General features: G+C 43.5%; 1 protein-coding gene across 5 annotated transcripts in view; it reads left to right on the top strand.

The window, feature by feature from the left end:
- Kdm3 (Lysine demethylase 3) overlaps nucleotides 1-23,941 on the top strand; it is a 1,464,865-nt gene that overhangs the window by 624,109 nt on the left and 816,815 nt on the right. The window lies entirely within an intron of this gene.

The raw sequence follows: 23,941 nt of genomic DNA, 5'->3' as shown, positions 1-23,941 counted from the left end.
CTGTGAGTATTGTGGGGAACAGCTGTGAGTGTTTTGGGCAGCAGCTGTGAGTGTTGTGGACAGCAGCAGCTGTGAGTGTTGTGGGCAGCAGCAGCTGTGAGTATTGTGGGCAGCAGCAGCTGTGAGTGTTGTGGACAGCAGCAGCTGTGAGTATTGTGGGTATTAGCAACTGTGAGTGTTGTGGGCAGCAGCTGTGAGTGTTGCGGGCAACAGCTGTGAGTGTTGTAGGCAACAGCTGTGAGTGTTGTAGGCAACAGCTGTGAGTGTTTTGGGCAGCAGCTGTGAGTGTTGTGGGCAGCAGCAGCTGTTAGTATTGTGGACAACAGCTGTGTGTGTTTTGGGCAGCAGCTGTGAGTGTTGTGGGCAGCAGCAGCTGTGAGTATTGTGGGCAACAGCTGTGTGTGTTTTGGGCAGCAGCTGTGAGTGTTGTGGGCAGCAGCTGTGAGTATTGTGGGCAACAGCTGTGAGTGTTTTGGGCAGCAGCTATGCTTGTTGTGGGCAGCAGCAGCTGTGAGTATTGTGGGCAACAGCTGTGCGTGTTTTGGGCAGCAGCTGTGAGTATTGTGGGCAGCACCAGCTGTGAGTGTTGTGGACAGCAGCTGTGAGTATTGTGGGCAGCACCAGCTGTGAGTGTTGTGGACAGCAGCTGTGAGTATTGTGGGCAGCACCAGCTATGAATGTTGTAGGCATCAGTTGTGAGTGTTGTGGGCAACAGCTGTGAGTGTTTTGATATAACTATGACCGGTTTCGAGAGTTCCCCACTTCCTCTTGCCGACCTGGGATCAGTCTTGTCTGGTGCCTGCCTGATCAACCAGGCTGTTGCCGATACCTGTCATGAGATACAGGAGCAGAACGATGCTCATGGTGTCCCGCTTTCACAATCATTATCTTCACATACATACACCCACACCACATACAACCGCATCACGTACACTCTTTGAAGAAAATATATAGTTTGTGAATGCCTTTGCAGAAAAAGTGTTAAGAAGTGCTGAGGTAGAACGTTGCAGCAGCCTCACCTCTCCCTACCTGAGAAAGTCTTGTACTGAGCACCATCTTGACTCAAAATCTGAAAACTTTTGAACGTGACAAGGGATCTTTGTCAGTGATATACAATAGAAACAAGCTGATGAATGGGACACTTGTATAACACCTGGGTATCTTATTGATGAATAAGGTTCATGCGCAACACCAGGGTACCTTTTAATCGTGAATAAGATATATTCGCAATAACTGGGCATTTTTGGCATTGAATAAGATATATATGTAACTCCTGGGTACTATTATTGATAAATAAAATGTATGTGCAGTACATGGGTTATCCTTATTCGACAGTCGTTTTGCCTACTCAGTAGACTCTTTGAATATAACTTGGAGGCTTGAGGATGGAGACTTTATAATGGAACCAGTGGAAGAAATGGTGAGGCGTAGCAGTTAAAAACATCGCCACAATTGAACGGGGCCTGTTAGTATATGTAAATCATAGTCATAGGATTGGCTATAGCCCACCCTATCTCTAATGCTGGCCTCTTCTCACTGTGATGACGTCTTCAACTGCTGCATCTCACTACTTCTTCCACTGGCTCCAATGTAAAGTCTCTGTTCTCACGACTCTGCATTATATTGAAACGTCTCTCAGTGAAGATAACCAGGTGTTACACATGTGTTTTATTCATCCATCTAAGAAAGCCTTAGAACGGTGGCCTGAGAAATTCTTAGAACCAAGACCTGAGAAAGTCTTAGGAAAGGGATCTGAGAGGGTCTTAACGAGGATCCGAGAAAGTCTTACAACGTGGGAGCACCATCTTCTCTCTCACCAACTGAGAAAGGCCTTGAACGCATTAATTAATTTTTGCAGCCTATTTTCTGTAATGAGTGACCGTGAAAGAGTCATTGTCTGTGGTGACAATGATAGTCATCAAGGAACCAGCTGTCTGCCTGGTGAGGGAGAGGAACAGGAGGGAGGAGGGGAAAAAAAGACAGGAAAGAGGAGGAAGAATGAAAGGATGATTAAGATAGGAGGAAGAAGGAAAAAATGGTTAAGATAGGAGTAGGAGGAGGAACATGAAAAATAGATAGGAGCACACGGAAAGGAGTAAGAGGATAGGAAAGGTGGCAGGAGGAGGAGGAGGAGGAGGAAAGGGATTCGACATGTTGTGGCCCAGTTGTTCTTTGTTTTGTGTCATCATTACACAGTGCTTGACTGTGGCCTCCCAGGGTCGTTGACTGCAGCTACCCTCCTCACGCTGCTGCTGCTGCTCTTCCTCCTCCTCTATTCCTCCTCCTCCTCCTCCTCCTCCTCCTCCTCCTCCTCCTCTTCCTCTTCCTCTTCCTCTTCCTCTTCCTCCTCCTCCTCCTCCTCTTCCTCTTCCTCCTCCTCTTCCTCTTCCTCTTCCTCCTAGCAACACCATACCTGTCTTATTCTTTGCATTAAGAATAAAAGCTACAATACAGTGGCTAGAACAACTGGAGAGGAAATTTTGACGATCACAGCCAGAAAGTGTAAAAGGACCAAGACTTTTCAACACATTCCCGTCATACTCAAGGGGAACTCCCAACAAACCCCAAGCTTTCTTCGAGAGAAAATTGGTTAACTTCCTAAAGTCAGTTTCTGATCAGCCAGGCTGTGTTATCTACGTTAGACTGGGTTTACCTGGAGAGGATTTCGGGGGTCAACGCCCCCGCGGCTCGGTCTGAGACCAGGCCTCGTGTTGACAACAAGGAGACTGAATTTGGAACCGGGTTGTGGGGGGATAAGAAAGAGGCAAGAAGGTAAGACACATTAAAAGCAAGAAATTAGAAGTAAGAATAATAAATCTGGTCACAAGGAAAGTGCAAGAAATAAGAATAAAACGAAGATCACAGACAAGCTCAGAGAAGTAAGAATGAGACTAAGATCACAAACAGCAATGGTTTCAAGTTGGAAAATTCAGATTGAGGATGGATATAGGAAGACACAGGTTTGGTAACCGAGTTGTGGATGAGTGGAACAAACTCTCCAGTACAATCATAGTAGCTGAAACGTTGTGTAGTTTTAAACACATGATTGGGTGTGAATTGGACCTGACTAACTTGTGCTTGTAGGCCTGTTGCCGTGCTCCTTAAGTGGATGTGACCTGGACCTGACCAGGTTGGGTCACTGGCTTAAGCCGGTAGGCAACCTGTACCTGCTTCGCATGGACCAGTAGGCGTGTTGCGGTGTTCCTTCTTTCTTATGTTCTTATGCAGGGTACGTCTCAAAAGAAGTAGGGTACCCACAAAAGGCGGGGTATGCCCTATAAAAACACAGGGTACGACCCTTAAGATATAGGGTGCGTCCCAAAAGACGTAGGGTACGTTTCGTGAAACATTGGCTACGTGGTTCGATCTCCGGCAACAGTAGAAACATTGGGCATGTTTCCTTACACCTGCTGTTCCCGTTCACCTAGCAGTAAGTAGGTACCTGGGTGTCAATGGACTGTTGTGGGTGGCATCCTGGGGGGTGGTAGTGTACCTCAGATAGGGCTGGGCTTTGAAAGGACCTGAGGTAGAATAACAGCTCTTAGCCTCTAAAATTGATCTGTGTAGAAAAAAGACTGAGAGACAATGGCTACTTTACTTCCTCTCATAGACACGTAATAACCACAGCCCGGCTGATCAGGAACTAATTTGAGGAACTTAGGAAGTTCCTCTTCAAGACACGGCTCTGTTGTTCTTTTAAACAAAAGTTTTCTTTCTGGCTTTTAATATTTCTCTCTCTCTCTCTCTCTCTCTCTCTCTCTCTCTCTCTCTCTCTCTCTCTCTCTCTCTCTCTCTCTCTCTCTCTCTCTCTCTCTCTCTCTCTCTCTCTCTCTCTCTCTCGTAATCTTCAGAAAACCCCACTCTCTAATTATTCAGTCCCAGACATCTACTCTTATAGTGTTTCCTAAACACTAATCTGACCACTTAAAGGAATATCTTACAAAATTCTAGTACATTTACTTTATACTAACGAAACACACTGCTGAGCGACCCAGTTTTTCTGTACAACACCACACTACCATTCTCCTTGTAGAACACCACAGCTCTCATGTCACCAAGCAGAGGTGAACATCAAAATGGTATACAATACCGACAGGTTGTTAGGTAAGACACATATGCAACAGTTAGACAACTTTATTCCGAAACGTTTCCCCTGTATTCGACTGAAGAAGCCTACTGTGTAGGCGAAACGTTTCGGAATAAAGTTGTCTAACTGTTGCATATGTGTCTTACCTAACAAGCAGAGATGAATTGAGGAGCGGCATGTCAGTCACAAAGACATGATAGTTTGGTTGAGTGATGATGAATGTGTCAGTCATAGAGATGTGATTATGAAAAAAAAAATGTGTCAGTCACAAAGACGAGATGATTTGGCTGAGTGACGATGAATTACGACACATGACCTTGACAGTCTGGGCTCTCTGGCTAGAATAATGTTAGATCTTAAAGGTGCTGGTCCGGTATTTTGCGCCTTCCTTGCCTTTACTTCCTGTCTGCTCACTGATTGCTTCTTTGTGTCGACGGCTGAAGCGGCACTAAGAAGAGGGGCTGAAATTTTCCCCATCAGCCCCTCTCAAACAAAAATAGTGGTGCTTCAAAACAAGTCCCTAGCCCCCTCTTCCACAGAATGTTACCATACAGCCCCTCTGAACTTCTGTAGCCGCCCCTGAACGAGGCGTTTCTCGGTATATATTCACCTTAGGGGTGTGTATCTCTCAATATACATCAACAGGTGTGTGTGTTTGTGTAGACACACTCGGTATACACCTGATGGTTATTTCCTTAGTCCGTCTGGATTATATACTTCCCACAGAGCTTGAGCACACAGTGTAATGCTCCATCATAGTGTAGAGCTCCATAAAATGTGGAGCTCCATCACACAGTGTAGAGCTCAACGCACTGTACAGCTTCACACACTGTAGAGCTCCACACAGTGCAGAGCTATACACATTGCAGAGCTCCACACAGTGTAGAGCTCTATTACAGTGTAGAGCTCCAGCACAGTGCTCAGCTGCAGCACACAGCAAATGTGGTCTGCAGGCTCGGAACTCCGTGCACAAACTTGTGATGGAAGGACTAACTTGGACAAAGAACGTTAATTTTTTTTCTTTGGGAAAGTTTATGTGACTTTCTGACGAACTTGAATAGACTGGTGCAAACTTGCACGAACTTTTGCAACCTTGTTTAAACTTGTTGAAGCATGCAGTAGGAATTACTGGTGCTTATGGTGCACACACAGTGGGGAATTGCTAGTGATTATGGTACACACACAGTGGGGAATTATTATTGCCTGATATGATAAACACACACACACAACGCGCGCGCGCGCACACACACACACACACACACACACACACACACACACACACACACACACACACACACACACACACACACACACACACACACACACACACGAAAAACAACTTTGCGACACTCTTAATGATCCGTGTGACTGATTATTTTGTTGTGGTTGCCGGAGAAGTTTTGCTGGGCTTGTGATCATCTTTGATATTGTCTGATGACTTGTTACGTTAACAGCTGTAAGACGCTGCCTTCTCTTGTATCCCAGTTATCAACCATTCTCTGAAGAAATACTTTCTCTTATCCTTTCGTAATTGGAAGTAATGTCTTTATGTCCTTTTGAATGTGTAGACCAGCTATATATATGTGAACGTTTTGTGTGTGTATATGTACTTGTTTGGAACCTGCAAGTTGTCAGTTCACTATTCACCTAGTTATGTTTGCAAGGGTTAACTCATAGCTCTTGGATCGGCTTTATTAATACTTGCCCTCTAGAACCCAATTATTCATATTCTTAAAACTCTGGTCTGGTCATGAACTGGTCATGGCCCAGGCCGCGGGACAGAGGAGCATTGACCCCTGAACACCCTTCAGGTATAAGGTCATCATCTGTTGTGTTCTAGTCATCACCCTGTGACTGTTTAACAAGAGTATGTTGACTGTCTTTGTCATATCCCTGTTAGCCCTCTTCTCTTTTAATGCTGTTATGGCTGTCTTCGTAGTCGTTTCCTGTATCAGTCTTGTTGCAAACCTTTTGATCTCTGATGAATTAATTCATAACTCTTTCAGTTCTCTGAACCATTTATCTATATATTGATATCTAATGTCTTCATGTGATGGATTATTTTCCGGCTTCATACTGGTGATTAACTTAAGTTACCTATGATGCTTTGAATTACTCTTTAAGGTTCCTGATAGCAGTTCATAGGTTAAGATAGTTTTTTTTTCACATACCGCTGACGTTATACTTTTGATAAGTAATACTTGTGATGCACTTGATATCATTCCTTCTCTGGGATCCCTCTCTTTACACGTTGCTGTAGCTTCACACCGCTCAGGTTATTTTCTGTGTCTGAACTTTTCACTCCCTCTTCTAGTCTCGTTACTTTATAGTTTTTAGGATCGAACTCAAGTAGCCACTTTCCTGACCAGTTTGATCAACTTCCTTATTAAATTTACGTAATCGGGACCACTTATACTTTAAGAGTCAGTGTCCCCCGACAGGTCACTTGTATTTATCAGGAAGAGCAGAGGTTCAAAGCCACAGATCCTTGGGAAACTCCATTCCTCACTTATTGTAGTTTCCGGCATATAAGGCGCACAACAGAAGTATCATAATGGTAAATCATTAATCTTATTCAAAGGATACTTTACGCTAAAGCGTAACCCAAAGCCTTCCATTGACCCTGACCTTCAGCATATAAGGCGCAGGGTGATTTACCAAGACTTTCTGTGGGAAAAAAGCGCGCCTTATATGCCGGAAAATATGGTAGTTCACTGAAACTCTTATACAAACTGCACGAACTGAAATGGGTAACGGACGGTGGTTAAGTGGTAGAGGAATACCTAGTAAACAGATTGGGAGCTGTAAGGAAAAAAATATTCTTCTGTTCACTGTGCATTCCTCTACCACATAAGCACCATCCGTTACCCCTTACTGTTTGCTCTTACTGTTTGTATAGAAGCTTTTTTCCTCAGTATTGTGTCACAGCTTTTATTATATCGAAGAAGATACTGTCTGCCCATCCTTCTGTTACTTTGGTATAAAACTCTAGAAGGCTTGTGACACAAGAATTACCGTGAGAGAGAGAGAGAGAGAGAGAGAGACATAGAGAGAGACAGACATTTATAGCCCCTGGCACCGCCTAATATCCGGCATAACTGAATCTTATCCTCTTGCATGTTATCAGTTAGCCTCTACCACTATCTTATCCTGTTCATTCCACTCGTTGACCATCAAATGACTGATAAAGTTGCTAGTGACGTACGTGAGGCTTAAGTGCGTCTCTATCTTCCATCTATTCTCCCTGGCTACATCTATGCTCCCCGTCTCCCTATATGCCTCTCGACTCCATCTATGCTCCCTTTCTCCATCTGTGCCCCGGCTCCATCTGTGCTTCCTGACTCCATCTATGCCCCAGCTCCCTCTATGCTTCCTGGCTCCACCAATGCCCCCAGCTCCCTTTATGCTCCCCGATTCCTCCTCCATGTATCTCAAAACAACCTTCCTCTGGCCTCACTCTCTTGTCCCTTCAGTACTTTTTTCAAGTCATTATCATGTCTCCTGGTCCTCCTCTATTCTAGGAAGTTTACTTTGAGTTGCTTTAGTCTCTCCTCATGGGTTAGCCCTTTCAAGCTCACGAAACTCTGCCATGGATTCCATCAAAAGTTTTCCCATTAAGGAAACTTGGGAAGGAATTGGTGTAGTTGACTGTTCGGTGACGCTTGCAGCAAGCCTGTAGCCAGCCTGGCTACAGGCTTGCTATATATATATATATATATATATATATATATATATATATATATATATATATATATATATATATAAATGAATGCATCAGCTGTGTGCTACTACTCTCTTCGGTCCAAGTCGGACCGAAACGTCGTCGTGAGCTCTCTTCTATGCTTGGGTTATTTGTGTATTGAGAACAAAAGCTATTTACGTGTTTCACGCATATTCCATCACAAAGGAGGTAATGAAATCTGTCAGCCTGAGGTGGGAGGCCCCAGCAGGGCCATTGTGACATTGCCAAGTATTTCATTATGGGGTCGCAAGATACGGCAGCTTGATAGATAATCTACCAACAGAGCTGGAGTTACTATCACTTGGGAATTACTGTCTCTCGGGATGGCCTGTCCCACATACACAGAAAAAAAATTATTCACTTAGCTATCATCATGAGAGAGAGAGAGAGAGATTAATTTCAGCCCAGATAATTGACAGATTATTAGAGCTATCAGCTTTATCCTTGTATCGTATATTTTTTCAGGTAATCCTTACATAATTGCAATAAATCCTGCACTTTTTTTTTTGTAAGACTACGAACGATAGTTATAGCAAGCTTAAACTGTTCATGCTGCTTTGTGGAGTTTCCCTGATACTGGTTGTTGTACTAATCAAATATCTATTGATTTTGATGTTTAAATGATAACCTAAAACTAATTATGGTTACTAGCAGAAACCATCCCACGTGGAAATTATACAAGAGATGAATACTCTAGGAGTCTAGGTAAACTTCAGGTTTACTGCTGTCGTACTGCCGACAGTATTGAAGACACACGTCGTAGAAACAAGACTACTGGGGCAATGTTTCGCCCTTTAAGAGCTTTGAGCTGTATTTTTATCCATCATACCTTGACAAAGGTCTCGCAGCGAAGCGCTGTCCTCAGTACAAGCTACTTCTTCATGAGTGTTGTGTATGATGGTAAGCCAGACAAATGTTCATCTCTCACTAGCAGATGAACATCGTAACAAAGGATCGAATTATACTGTATTTATGTCTTGTTCACCATCGTGTAAGTGTTTTATAACATTTGTCTCCAATATTGTGTACATTTGTTCACCACTTTTGAAGAAGGCTTCATTGCAAGGCCGAAATATTTAGTCTTCTTTCCTTCTGCTATATTTTTTTTCACTTGGGTTTGTTTAATAAAACTGGGTTTAGCTGTTAATGATTACAAAAAATCAAGGAAGAAGCCAGGCCTTAGATTCTATCTGAGTCCATTGTGGAGATCATCATAGTCCTTTCGTTACTATACCAGACCAGACCTCTTGGTTGTTGATGCCAGCAGCACACAGCACAACACCTGGAGTATAACTTGGGGGGTGTTCCGGGGGTCAACGCCTCAACAACCCTGTCCACGACCAGGCGTCGTGGTAAATCAGGACCTGATCAACCAAGCTTTTACTGCTGACCGCACACAAACCACGTAGGAACCACAGCCCGGATGGTCAAGTACTGACTTTAGGTGGGCTATCCATCTCTCTTGAAGGCAGCCAGGGGTCTATTGGTAATCCCCTTTATGTATGCTGGGAGGCAGTAAGCACTACAGTCCGGCTGATCAGGAACCGACTTAAGGAACTTCTTAAGTTGCCTCTTGAAGGCAGCTAGGGCCCACAGGTTTATAACAATTCGCAAACAGGCGAAATTATTTACAAACATTGTCTCTACGTCCACACCAGGACTCGAACCTGCAAACTCTGTATCAGAGTCCAAAATACTGTGGACTCTGATACAGAGTTTGCAGGTTCGAGTCCTGCTGTGGACGTAGACACAATGTTTGTATATATATATATATATATACATATATATATATATATATATATATATATATATATATATATATATATGTCGTTCCGAATAGGCAGAACTTGCGATCTTGGCTTAAATAGCAACGTTCATCTTGCCATATAGGACAATCGAAAATTTGTGTATGCACTAATTTCGCCAAAATCATTCTGAACCTAACGAAAAAAATATATTTAACTATGTTTGTTTAGTATTAAATTATTGTATACAAATCTAAAATATATTTAGTTGGGTTAGGCTAAAATAAATTGTTCTTGTTATAATAAGGTTAGGTAAGTTTTCTAAGATTCTTTTGTAGCAAAATTAAAATTTTTTACATTAACATTAATGAAAAAAATATATCTTTAAACGTATAAGAGAAAATTTTAGAAAGGACTTAATTTTAAATGAGTTCTTGCTAATTGACCAGTTTTACATATTCGGCACGACATATATATATATATATATATATATATATATATATATATATATATATATATATATATATATATATATATATATATATATAATGTATATATCCAGGACAAGCCACAGGGGATGGAAATCTTTAGCTTAAGTAATTTCACACTTCTCAGTGCGTCATCAGGAGCTGTGCAATGTTGCAAGGGAGCAACCAAAGCAGGGAGAGAGGTCTCATTAAGATCGCCCGTCTGCGATTGTTTGCATATATGTGGTCAAACTGACCTCTCCACTTCTGGTGCTGTCTCCAGTATTTTATTAACCTCTGTATTCAACTCGAGAATTCTGCAGAGCAGGTGAAGAAACATTTCGATAGCAAAAATCTTTTAGTCTTATTTGTCGGTATTGTTTTCCATTATTATATTGACACTTGTAGTTGTTACGTGTTACCTTCAAGTTGATTATGAAGCACTGTGCAAGTCACCTTCACTATATTTCCCTCGATGTATCATAGTCATTTAAAAATATATTTCAATTTTAGTGGCGAACATTCGCCTTAAAGTTTGTCTTCAAAGGTATTTTGTGTACGTGTCTCTTAATTCTCCATTAGAATTGCTATTACTGTTGATATTGCGAATTGTTGTGTGAGAGAGAGAGAGAGAGAGGAGATGGAGATGCTGCCTTTATGACCCTCGCGTAGTCGATCGGCATTAAACCTAATAAATAAACAGAGCAGTCAGGCAGGCTGGCTCACCCTCACTCATGACCAGGACAGCTTGAAATGTAAGTTAAGAGAGAGCTGTCAGTTGTTCTGAAGCTGCAGTGTTTCCTCGACTCTATGTCGGCTTTACGTTCAGCTTAATTTTGAGAAATGTGTGTGTGTGTGTTTTCCTCATACTGGCCACACACTCCAGCCTATAACTCACTCTCTCTGTACCACATTTCACTTGCTTCACGCCACTCAACACTAAATTTCAATTCCATCACTTCAAACACACACCTCACATGATCCAAGCCACACACTTATCTCAACACACACACACTACTCCCCGCATATCATCCCTCCACACACACACACACACACACACACACACACACACACACATATACATATTCGAATCACCCCTCGCATTACTCCACCCACTTCATACAACAAACGCACTTCACAGAATGCTCTACTCCACAGTTCCACTCTACTCCACCTAGTTCTACCACAATTGTATGCTGAGCGATGCTGAAGGGACTAGATGTAGATCCACACATGGAAGCTACTAGAGGTGGTGTCGTGGTGGTAGGCTGCAGAATATGCCTCACTGGACCCTGCCGTACAATAAGAACAAAAAGAGAGATCTCAGAAAGTATGGCTAGACTTTAATACTCTTTAATCTTATCCCATCAGACATAAGAGGAATCACCAGTGGACTCCATGTCTTCAGTAAGGGAGTTGAGTAGATACTTAATAAGACCCAACTGTAGAATAATCTATCTCTAATTCTATTTACATAATTGAGAGAGAAAGAGAGGGAGGGAGGCAGGCAGAGTACATGGGAAAGACAGATAGTAGAGGACTTTGAATCTGTACCAGGGCCATCTTCTTAGAACTGTCTTACGCCTGTCTAGATTAATGACTATCGTGGAATGAAAGAGAGAGAGTGAGAGAGAAGTCAGGGTTACAAATGCTTCCTGGTGGTACAACAGATTATTATATTTACGAGTTTTGCAATAATGGGAGAGGCTCCTTTTTGTATGTGTGTGTGTGTGTGTGTGTGTGTGTGTGTGTGTGTGTGTGTGTGTGTGTGTGTGTTTGTGTGTGCTTTACTAAACTCATGTCTGGCTACAATAACAACCTGGTTTATCGATGAGCAAGGAAGCACTAATTTATATTACAAAGGGTTGCATTACACGGGGGTTACATAACACAGTGTTACATTACGCAGGGTTATATTGCACGGGGGTTACATAACACGGGGTTGCATTATGCAGGGTTATATTACACGGGGTTACATAAACACGGGAGTTACATTACGCAGGATTATATTACACGAGGTTACATAACACGGGGGTTACATAACACGGGGTTGCATTACGCAGGGTTATATTACACAAGGTTACATAACACATGGGTTACATTACGCAGGGTTATATTACATAAGGTTACATAACACGGGGTTATATTACATGGGGTTACATAACACGGGGTTATATTACATGGGTTACATAACACGGGGTTATATTACATGGGTTACATAACACGGGGTTATATTACATGGGTTACATAACACGGGGTTACATTACACGGGGTTAATAGACCTTCCAGGATGACAGAAACTAATTATAGTACTGACAGGAAGTAGGTAATTGCACCTACCTTCCCTGAGGCATCCTCAGTAGCACCTACCTTACCTGAGGCATCCTCAGTGGCACCTACCTTACCTGAGGCATCCTCAGTAGCACCTACCTTACCTGAGGCATCCTCAGTGACACCTACCTTACCTGAGGCATCCTCAGTAACACCTACCTTACCTGAGGCATCCTCAGTGGCACCTACCTTACCTGAGGCATCCTCAGTAGCAACTACCTTACCTGAGGCATCCTCAGTGGCACCTACCTTACCTGAGGCATCCTCAGTGGCACCTACCTTACCTGAGGCATCCTCAGTAACACCTACCTTACCTGAGGCATCCTCAGTGGCACCTACCTTACCTGAGGCATCCTCAGTGGCATTTACCTGAGGCATCCTCAGTGGCACCAACCTTACCTGAGGCATCCTCACTAGCACCTACCTTACCTGAGGCATCCTCAGTAGCACCTACCTTCCCTGAGGCATCCTCAGTAGCACCTACCTTACCTGAGGCATCCTCAGTGGCACCTACCTTACCTGAGGCATCCTCAGTTGCACCTACCTTACCTGAGGCATCCTCAGTAACACCTACCTTCCCTGAGGCATCCTCGGTGGCACCTACCATAGGCATCCTCAGTGGCACCTACCTTACCTTAGGCATCTTCAGTGGCACCTACCTTACCTTAGGCATCTTCAGTAGCACCTACCTTCCCTGAGGTATACTCAGTAGCACCTACCTTACCTAAAGCATCCTCATTAGCACTTATAATAGTGACTTAAGCAACACCTGATGACCCCGCCATGCTATGGTAGGTCAGGCTGAGTCAGCCTGATGACCCCGCCATGCTGTGGTAGGTCAGGCTGAGTCAGCCTGATGACCCCGCCATGCTATGGTAGGTCAGGCTGAGTCAACCTGATGACCCTGCTATGCTATGGTAGGTCAGGCTGAGTCAACCTGATGACCCCGCCATGCTATGGTAGGTCAGGCTGAGTCAACCTGATGACCCTGCCATGCTATGGTAGGTCAGGCTGAGTCAACCTGATGACCCTGCCATGCTATGGTAGGTCAGGCTGAGTCAACCTGATGACCCTGCCATGCTATGGTAGGTCAGGCTGAGTCAACCTGATGACCCCGCCAAGCTATGGTAGGTCAGGCTGAGTCAACCTGATGACCCTGCCATGCTATGGTAGGTCAGGCTGAGTCAACCTGATGACCCCGCCAAGCTATGGTAGGTCAGGCTGAGTCAGCCTGATGACCCCGCCATGCTATGGTAGGTCAGGATGAGTCAACCTGATGACCCCGCCATGCTATGGTAGGTCAGGCTGAGTCAACCTGATGACCCTGCCATGCTATGGTAGGTCAGGCTGAGTCAACCTGATGACCCCGCCAAGCTATGGTAGGTCAGGCTGAGTCAACCTGATGACCCTGCCATGCTATGGTAGGTCAGGCTGAGTCAACCTGATGACCCCGCCAAGCTATGGTAGGTCAGGCTGAGTCAGCCTGATGACCCCGCCATGCTATGGTAGGTCAGGATGAGTCAACCTGATGACCCTGCTATGCTATGGTAGGTCAGGCTGAGTCAACCTGATGACCCCGCCATGCTATGGTAGGTCAGGCTGAGTCAACCTGATGACCCTGCCATGCTATGGTAGGTCAGGCTGAGTCAACCTGATGACCCCGCCATGCTATGGTAGGTCAGGCTGAGTCAACCTGATGGCCCTGCCATGCTATGGTAGGTCAGGCTGAGACTGAACTCACTTCTGTCTAAGATAGTTCATACTAGACTTTAATTTCACCTTTAGCTTGACCTTTAAGCTTATATATCGTACGTTGCTCTAAGATATATTTGACAATTTAAGGAAGAGTAATTCAGTGATAGAAAATAGCGCAGTAAAAAATAAACAACGTGGACTACTAAGCCATTATACAGGATGGCTAATTAACAAGTAATTAGTGATTAATTAAATAATTAAACCAGATCGGGTGAGTGTTACGAGAGCTTGTTACCTCTGCACGTCTTTCACAGTTGCCGGTATCTTCTGCGCTTGGTACTACTGTTATGAATAGTGGTATGACGATACCGACATGTGGTAAAGGTCACTCGTGGCGAAAAGTTTCCTCTAATAAATGTCGTGAACTGTACATAAGTGTTTTTTTCGACACTACTGTTATGGTCCGTGGGGGTCATCTGTACGTGGACGTGAAGACACCGTCTGTCTCCCCACCTACAAAATAGAACAAAAAACAACGATCATTTTCCATTTTTTCCAGCACACAACAAGAACTTTCTCTTCATCTGTGTGTTCTCTTCGTTACTGTTAACTGTTCACCTTTGTATTCAAATACATGGGTGCTGTATCATCGTAAAGAAAAGACACACAGTAAAAGGTGACCTTTTTCTTAGCAGGATGGACGACTCCTGACAGCAAACAGCAACAGAAGGATGGAACTGCTGTTGTGGTACCCTCATGTTGTTGCACATACCTACCTACCTGGAGGGTATTCCGGGGATCAACGCCCCATGGTCCGGTCCATGACCAGGCCTCCAGGTGGACCAGGGCCTGATCAACCAGGCTGTTACTGCTGGCCGCACGTAGTCCAACGTACAAACCACAGCCCGGCTGATCCGGCACTGACTTTAGGTATCTGTCCAGCTCCCTCTTGAAGACAACCAGGAGTCTATTGGTAATTACCCTTATGGCTGGTGGGAGGCTGTTTAAACAGTCTTGGACCCCGGACACTTATTGTGTTTTCTCTTAGTGTACTAATAGCGCCCCTACTTTTCATCGGGAGTATGTTGCATCGCCTGCTTTCGTAGTGAGTGATTTACATGTGTCCAATTCTTCATCTTGTAGATGTATATAAAAGGAGCACTGCAGCAGGCCTACTGGCCCAAGCTAGTCAGATCCAACTCGCATCCACCCACAGCCACTCGTGTACATGACAGGTAGGCAGTGATCATGGCGTCTTGACCTTGTCCTGTTCAACCATATATATATTATTTGTTCTATCTATTCTATATTAGGACCGAAGATGCCGCTCTGGGAGAAACCTTTCCTTGATGTTTTGATCAGTTCACACGTATTTTACTCACATCATCAGGCCAGGAGACCTGGTCAGAGGCCGGGCCGCGGGGACGATGATCCCATACGTAGTTCGTACCATTACCATAACCATCACAAACTATGAGAATCACCATCAGAACTATTACAACCCTTCCCCCGCGCCTTCCTTTCTTTATCTCTCCCTCCCTTCCTTTCCTTATCTCTCCCTCCCTTCCTTTCCTCATCTTCCCCTCCCTCAGCATTCCTCTACTCGCCCTGAGCACAATTATTCCTTAGCCTTTGATAAGCTACTCCCCATCAACTCCCACCCTGTTCTTTCTATGTAACCCCCACCCCCCTTCCTAAGTAATCCCTCCCTCCCTCCCTCCTCAACTTCCCGTTGCCGATTACATTACTGTCTCCCCCCAGGCATGACGGGATTTATAGGTGTTAGATGCGGCTGAGTAGGACAAGCCAGTCATCACGCCAGTACCCAAGTCTAGATTATAGTCACCTGGTCACATGTAGACATGATGAAGAATTAGACACATGTCTATATTTTATTCCACACATGTACAACATGTAGACATGATTGTGGTAGTCTTTATCATTCTGTCTCATTTCCTATCCGACAGAGACAGATCATACATAGCACTGTATCATTCTTTGCAGATAATGCTAGAATTTGTATGGATTGACTTCCACTGAGGACACTGCAAATCTTCAAGCTGATATTAACCAGGTCTTCCAGTGAGTTGTTCGTATATCGATGAAGTAAAAGCTAGGACGGGGTATTAAGCAGAATTAAATCACTCAGTAGAGCAGAAGAGGAATGTGAGGAACCTGTGAGTGATAACATCTGGTTTTGTTAGGTAAAAGGACACAGGCGCAACTAATGTGACATTTTATTGTGGCAACGTTTCGCTCTCCAGGAGCTTTGTCAAGCTTGGTAAAGCTCCTGGAGAGCAAAATGTTCCACATGTGTCCTTTTACCTCATATATTATCGGTAATTCTAGCAACATTATTACATTCAAGAGTCACATCAGTGTTGTTATATCAAAAGTTAGGAAATTGATAGGTTGGATAACTAGAACCTTCAAAACAAGAGTTACGTAGTTAATGATGAGACTCAATTTTTTGCGTCATTTGTTCTCTTTAGAATGGAATATTGCTGTACACTAAGAGCCCTCTTTAAGGCAGGCGAAATTGCAGAACTGGAGAATGTGCAGAGAACCTTCACCTCAGTTGGGCACCTAAATTATTGGGAATACTTAAAGTCCTTCGAACTGTACTCCCTAGAACGTAAGCTGAAGGATGCATCATAATTTGCACCTGTAAAATTTTAGACATGGTCCCAAATTTGCATACTGAAATTACTCCATACAAGAGCAAGAGACCCGACGCACGGTGCAAAATACTCCCAATGACGAGTAGGAGTGTTATGAGTACACTAGGAATTAGTAAATGTAAAGGAACTGAATAGGATGCAAAATTGTAAGCTCAGTAAGTCACCTTGCCCATTCAGGAAAGTGCTACCATGCGAGTGTGACACGGAAGCCTGTTAACCGTTTACCACTCTGGTAGGAGTAGTGTTCTTTTACCTTGTGGCAGAAACACCTAAGTTGGCAGGTTCATCTTATAAATTTCCTCTTACGTTCGGTATACATTACTTTCATGTGCGTTTTTTAACCATTTTTATTTAAGCAGTGTTTCCTTTACAGTATATAAGTCCTGGTGTGAGAGCGGGCCACGGGGGGCGATGATCCCCGTAACCACTGACAGATATATATATATATAACATGGCCTCCTGGCCTATCTATTTTCATCGTCCCTTGTGACTTGCTGTTGGCCTTGGTCTCTGGGGGGGGGTGCAGGGGGTAGGAGGGGCGGCGCAGGAGGGAGGAGGGGTGACATTTAAGGGAGAGAGAATTGCGTAAATTGTGGTGGACAAGATAAGTGTGCGTAGCTGTCACTCAGGTCAACGATCTTCTTGCCCTTGAGGTTAAACCTTGAGCAAGTGTTAAGGTGCTAGTACTTGTTGATGCTGGAGTTAATGTGGGTGTAAGGTGCTGGTATTTGTTGGTGCTGGTGTGGGTAATGGAAGTGTTGGTGTGTGAAGTTTGGTGTGAGGAGTGAGGGATGGATGTGTGGTGTAGTTCTTGGTGTGGTGTTGCTGCCGTTTTGAGTCTGGGTGTGAGGTGCGGAATTTGGATGTTGATGTAAGGTGTGGTTGTTGATGTGAGGTGTGGATGTTGATGTAAGGTGTGGTTGTTGATGTGAGATAAGGATGTTGATGTGAGTTGTGGATGTTGATGTGAGATAAGGATGTTGATGTGAGTTGTGGATGTTGATGTGAGATAAGGATGTTGATGTGAGTTGTGGATGTTGATGTGAGATAAGGATGTTGATGTGAGTTGTGGATGTTGATGTGAGATAAGGATGTTGATGTGAGTTGTGGATGTTGGTGTGAGGTGTGGATGTTGATGTGAGATAAGGATGTTGATGTGAGTTGTGGATGTTGGTGTGAGGTGTGGATGTTGATGTGAGGTGTGGATGTTGATGTGAGATAAGGATGTTGATGTGAGTTGTGGATGTTGATGTGAGATAAGGATGTTGATGTGAGTTGTGGATGTTGGTGTGAGGTGTGGATGTTGATGTGAGGTGTGGATGTTGATGTGAGGTGTGGATGTTGATGTGAGATAAGGATGTTGATGTGAGTTGTGGATGTTGGTGTGAGATATTAATGTTTATGTAAGGTGTATATATTGGTGAGATATAGATGTTGGTGTGAGATGTGGATGAGGGGTGTGTGTGAGGTGTGAGATCTTAGCTATCTTCATCTTCCTAGGCCCTGGCATCATCTTCCTAGACCCTAACATTATCTTCCTTGACCGTGGCATCATTTTTCTAGACCCTAGCATCATCTTCCTAGACCCTAGCATCAACTTCCTAGACCCTAGCATCATCTTCCTAGACCCTAGCATCATCTTCCTAGACCCTAGCATCATCTTCCTAGACCCTGGCATCATCTTCCTAGACCTTAGCATCATCTTCCTAGACCCTAGCATCATCTTCCTAGGCCCTAGCATCATCTTCCTAGACCTTAGCTTCATCTTCCTTGACCCTAGCATCATCTTCCTAGACCCTAGCATCATCTTCCTAGACCCTGGCATCATCTTCCTAGACCTTAGCATCATCTTCCTAGACCCTAGCATCATCTTCCTAGGCCCTAGCATCATCTTCCTAGACCTTAGCTTCATCTTCCTTGACCCTAGCATCATCTTCCTAGACCTTAGCATCATCTTCCTAGACCCTAGCATCATCTTCCTAGGCCCTAGCATCATCTTCCTAGACCTTAGCTTCATCTTCCTTGACCCTAGCATCATCTTCCTAGACCCTAGCATCATCTTCCTAGACCCTAGCATCATCTTCCTAGACCCTAGCATCATCTTCCTAGACCCTAGCATCATCTTCCTAGACCCTAGCATCATCTTCCTAGACCCTAGCATCATCTTCCTAGACCCTAGCATCATCTTCCTAGACCCCTAGCATCATCTTCCTAGACCCTAGCATCATCTTCCTAGACCCTAGCATCATCTTCCTAGACCTTAGCATCATCTTCCTTGACCCTAGCATCATCTTCCTAGACCTTAGCTTCATCTTCCTTGACCCTAGCATCATCTTCCTAGACCCTAGCATCATCTTCCTAGACCCCTAGCATCATCTTCCTAGACCCTAGCATTATCTTCCTAGACCCTAGCATCATCTTCCAGTCCCCTAGTATCGGGTACCTAGCCGGAAGGAATATGCGTAAGCTAAATTATACAGTGAACGCCTGTTCCATAGAGGAGCCAGAATGGTCATATCCGGTCTTAGGAAGCAGCGTCATCTGGACCTGTGCTTGAAGGACGCCTAATTAAGGGTCTTGCGAGGTCCGGTCCGTTTTCCCGTCCGTGATGGAAACCTCGTCAAGGGAGAGTACCTTGATGCCGCTGAAGGGCTCTTGTTTCAGAGGAATCTGAACAATCATTTCCTTTCTTGCATCAAACCCGATTTCATCCAATTCCCTGTGTACTCTGACTCATAAGGGTTTGGTTTTTCTCCGCAAATAGTTAATCATATAATAATAATAATAATAATAATAATAATAATAATAATATTAGTTTAAACATGCTCTTTCCTTAAAGCATTTTTGCTTTTGGTTGTTTCTATAGCAGTTTCTTCAATTTATCTTCATCTTGCATCCCTTCCTTTACTGCACGTATAAGTTCTGTCAAGCACCTTAACTACTGGGAACGCTTGGAAGCACTTGACTTGTACTCGTTGGAACGCAGGAGGGAGAGATATATCATAATCTACACTTGGAAAATCTTGGAAGGAATGGTCCCAAATCTGCACACAGAAATCACTCCCTACGAAAGTAAAAGACTGGGCAGGCGATGCAAAATGCCGCCAATAAAAAGTAGGGGCGCCATTGGTACACTAAGAGAAAACACCATAAGTGTCCGGGGCCCAAAACTGTTCAACAGCCTCCCATCAAGCATTAGGGGAATTGCCAATAAACCCCTGGCTGCCTTCAAGAGAGAGCTGGACAGATACCTAAAGTCGGTGCCGGATCAGCCGGGCTGTGGCTCGTACGTCGGACTGCGTGCGGCCAGCAGTAACAGCCTAGTTGATCAGGCCCTGATCCATCGGGAGGCCTGGTCATGGACCGGGCCGCGGGGGCGTTGATCCCCGGAATAACCTCCAGGTAACCTCCAGGTAACAAGCCAGTTTCCATTTGTTGCGGTTGGCATCCTCTCTTCTGGGGATGAATTATCTTTTACTCCAGCTCCACCTCAGAGCTGGAGGATATGTTCTTGGAAAGAGTATGAGAGAAGACCTGCTTATCAATTATAGGATGTAATAGATATTTTCACAGGAATCAGCCTTAAGGTCCCTTGCTATTCATAATACAAGTTAATAACCATGGTAAAGAATTAAAAGTGACGTGAATAAATTCTATGATGAAACAAAAATAGGCCCAGTAATGAATTCTGAGGATACTGGAGAAACTTAGAATAATTCTGACAGATTAATGCTATGGTCGATGGTCGGATAAATGGCGGAAAGTGTGGAAAAATGCAACGTTCTAATCCTTGGGAATGAAAATAACTCTCGCATATGTAAACTGAATAATATAGAACTTGATCATACCGGATGTGTAAAGTCCTCGTCAAAAATGTGAGCTGAGATAACAGTGTCTAAATGTCCATAATAAGGCCAATAGGGACTGGTTACCCCATCTTTCACTGCTTTCTCTGTATAGTTCTACAAGACCGAGGAGCTTGTTACCTCATCTTCTACTATCTTCGTATATTATTTCTATTGAACTGAGAAGTGTAAGTAACAGAGGTGCAGAGGCTATTCTGTAAGAATATATTTATATATTAATATGTAAACAGTGCATTTTGATTGCTGCAATAACCTCTCGACATTTCTTTAAAGCTACAGTATATGCTTGAGTGTAATTTAGTTTTGAAAATGTCGAGAAGCTATTGTAAGAAAGATTGTGAAGGTAGGTGAGTGCTCCGAAGATGGTGCCAAAGATGGGAGGGCCCTGGGAGTGGTGATGGGGGGGGAGGAGGTAAGAGCTCCTGGATGGGGAGGAGGGGGAGTTGATAGCCCCTGAATGGGGGGTAGTTGGGGTGTGGAGGCGCCAGTCAGATGATAGGTGTTGCCTCACGCCTGGACGAGCTGGCCTTTTCAACCTTGAACTTAACCAGACGTCCGCCCCTCCCTTTCCCCTCCCCTATGTTGCTAAGTTTGTTGCTTGTTCTCTCTCTCTCTCTCTCTCTCTCTCTCTCTCTCTCTCTCTCTCTCTCTCTCTCTCACACTCTCTCTCTCTCTCTCTCTCTCTCTCTCTCTCTCCACAAGCCTCATGCCGTGGTTCACTCTTAGTTTATTTATGTATTAAGTCTCTCTTATCATATTTGCATAATTACTTGTCTAAGCTCACGTTTCTTTCCTCAGTCTGTGTGTACTCACTTAATTGTGGTTACAGGGGTCGATTCATAGCTCCTGGCTCCTGTGTGTTTGTGTGCACGCGCGTACGTATGTGATGTAAAAAAGTTGAGGAAAACGAGTGTGAAAAGAAGGTAGATCTCATATATATATATATATTGGAGCCCAGGACCAAAAATTCATTGACGGAGCAATGATCTGGGATAATCTAACGGGCTCAGAAACCAGACCTGCTCCCCCCAACAACTACAAACAATCGCACTGGGATGGTCCAATAGTGGAATATATAGCCTCAACGATGCTTCAGAGTGTGTCAGGGAAGGATAGAGCCCGCCTGCTGGCAGTGAGAGCCCATCATGCTGGGGACTTTCTGTTGGCTGTTCCCAACTCCAGCCTTGGCACACGCCTCGACCCACAGACCATCCGCATCGGTGTTGCCCTTCGACTTGCCGCCCCTATTCTCGCGGAACACAGGTGTATTTGTGGCAGTGAAGCAGCAGACCGATTCGGGTACCATGGTCTTGTGTGCCGTAAATCCGAGGGAAAGATTGCAAGACATGAGGAGGTTAATAACATTATCAAGAGGAGCCTCACAACAGTTGGATGCCCAGCAGTAAGGGAGCCACCCCAACTTTGCAGATCTGATGGCAGCCAGAAGCGTCCAGATGGTATCACCCTTCAAGCCTGGACAGATGGGAAGCAGGTGGTGTGGGACTATACATGTGCATCTACCTTGGCTGATACCTATCTCCAATACACCAGGGAGGAAGGAGGGGCAGCTGCCAGCTTTAGGGAGTCCCAAAAGTCTAGAAAATATGGAGAACTTGCCCATCATTATATGTTTGTTCCCATAGGCTCAGAGACCCTTGGCTCATGGGGAAAGAGTGCATCTAATTTCCTTAAGGAGCTGGGAAAAAGACTCATCAGGGTAACTAGGGATCCCAGGGCAGCTAGTTTTCTGTTCCAGCGGCTCAGTGCGGCTGTTCAAAGGGGTAATGCATGCTGCATTTTGGGCACGCCCCAGCTCTGAGGAGCTGGATGAGATTTTCGCCTTATAATCGGTGATACACACGTAACAACAAGTACCGTATATGCCACCTTTATATCAAAAATGTATCTCTTAAATCTTCTGTGCCATATTATGTAATAAAATATTCCTATTGGTAAAAAAAAATAGTTTAAAAGATGGGGTGGTAGGGGAAGTGGAATATTCAAATGGCTTCAGGAAGAAATCCAAATATTCTTCCTTGAAGCCTTTTTATCCACTTCTCCGAGGCTATGGGTCCCACAATTTACACCAGAGGTGGACCCCATCCTATATAAATATATATATATATATATATATATATATATATATATATATATATATATATATATATCTCTATATATATATATGCAAATATCGCAAACCAGGATACAAAACAACCCAACCACTGGGAGAGTAGAATGATAGTTCTAGGCCTTTCGTGTTGCAATCAACACATCATCAGGACCTTCACTGGAGTGAAGACGTCCTTTGAGAACGTACTTGCCTGAACATCCTCCTCTTTTTTCTGAAATTTTGCAAGCTCTTGATGTGTTGATTGCAACATGAAAAGCCTAGAGCTATCATTCTACTCACCCCCCAGTGGTTGTTTTACGTCCTGTATCGCTTGGTTTTGCGTAATATATATATATATATATATATATATATATATATATATATATATATATATATATATATATATATATATATATATATATATGTCGTGCCGAATAGGCAGAACTTGCGATCTTGGCTTAAATAGCAACGTTCATCTTGCCATATAGGACAAGTGAAAATTTGTGTATGCAATAATTTCGCCAAAATCATTCTGAACCTAACGAAAAAAATATATTTCACTGTGTTTGTTTAGTATTAAATTATTGTAAACAAATCTAAAATATATTTAGTTGGGTTAGGCTAAAATAAATTGCGCTTGTTATAATAAGGTTAGGTAAGTTTTCTAAGTTTCTTTTGGTGCAAAATTATAAATTTTTACATCAACATTAATGAAAAAAATATATCTTTAAACGTATAAGATAAAATTTTAGAAAGGAATTAATTTTAAATGAGTTCTTGCTAATTGACCAGTTTTACATATTCGGCACGACATATATATATATATATATATATATATATATATATATATATATATTATATATATATATATATATATATATATATATATATATATATATATATATGCAATAAGATCACAGTAAACAGGTGATTTCAGAATATGCAAAACAACCACTCTGAAAAAATAGAGAAATTCCAAGCGCTTTCGTGACTACTCACATTATCAAGGAACTATGAAAGTAAAGCATCCAAGGAAGCTATATAAGGGGTCTGGCCGGCACCTCACTATCAGATCCCACAACGGTTTAAACACCTGACGCGCGCCGACCCAACTTGGATAGGTCCTTGGCACAACTCACCCCACAAACTATTCTACCCAAGAAATAAGAAATTTTAAAGATTATTTGTCCAGTGTATTATTAAATTCTTCCAAAATT

This window comes from Cherax quadricarinatus, chromosome 64, assembly GCF_038502225.1.
Source record: "Cherax quadricarinatus isolate ZL_2023a chromosome 64, ASM3850222v1, whole genome shotgun sequence".
Lineage (NCBI taxonomy): Eukaryota > Metazoa > Arthropoda > Malacostraca > Decapoda > Parastacidae > Cherax > Cherax quadricarinatus.
This window is presented reverse-complemented; position numbering and strand designations above follow the sequence as displayed.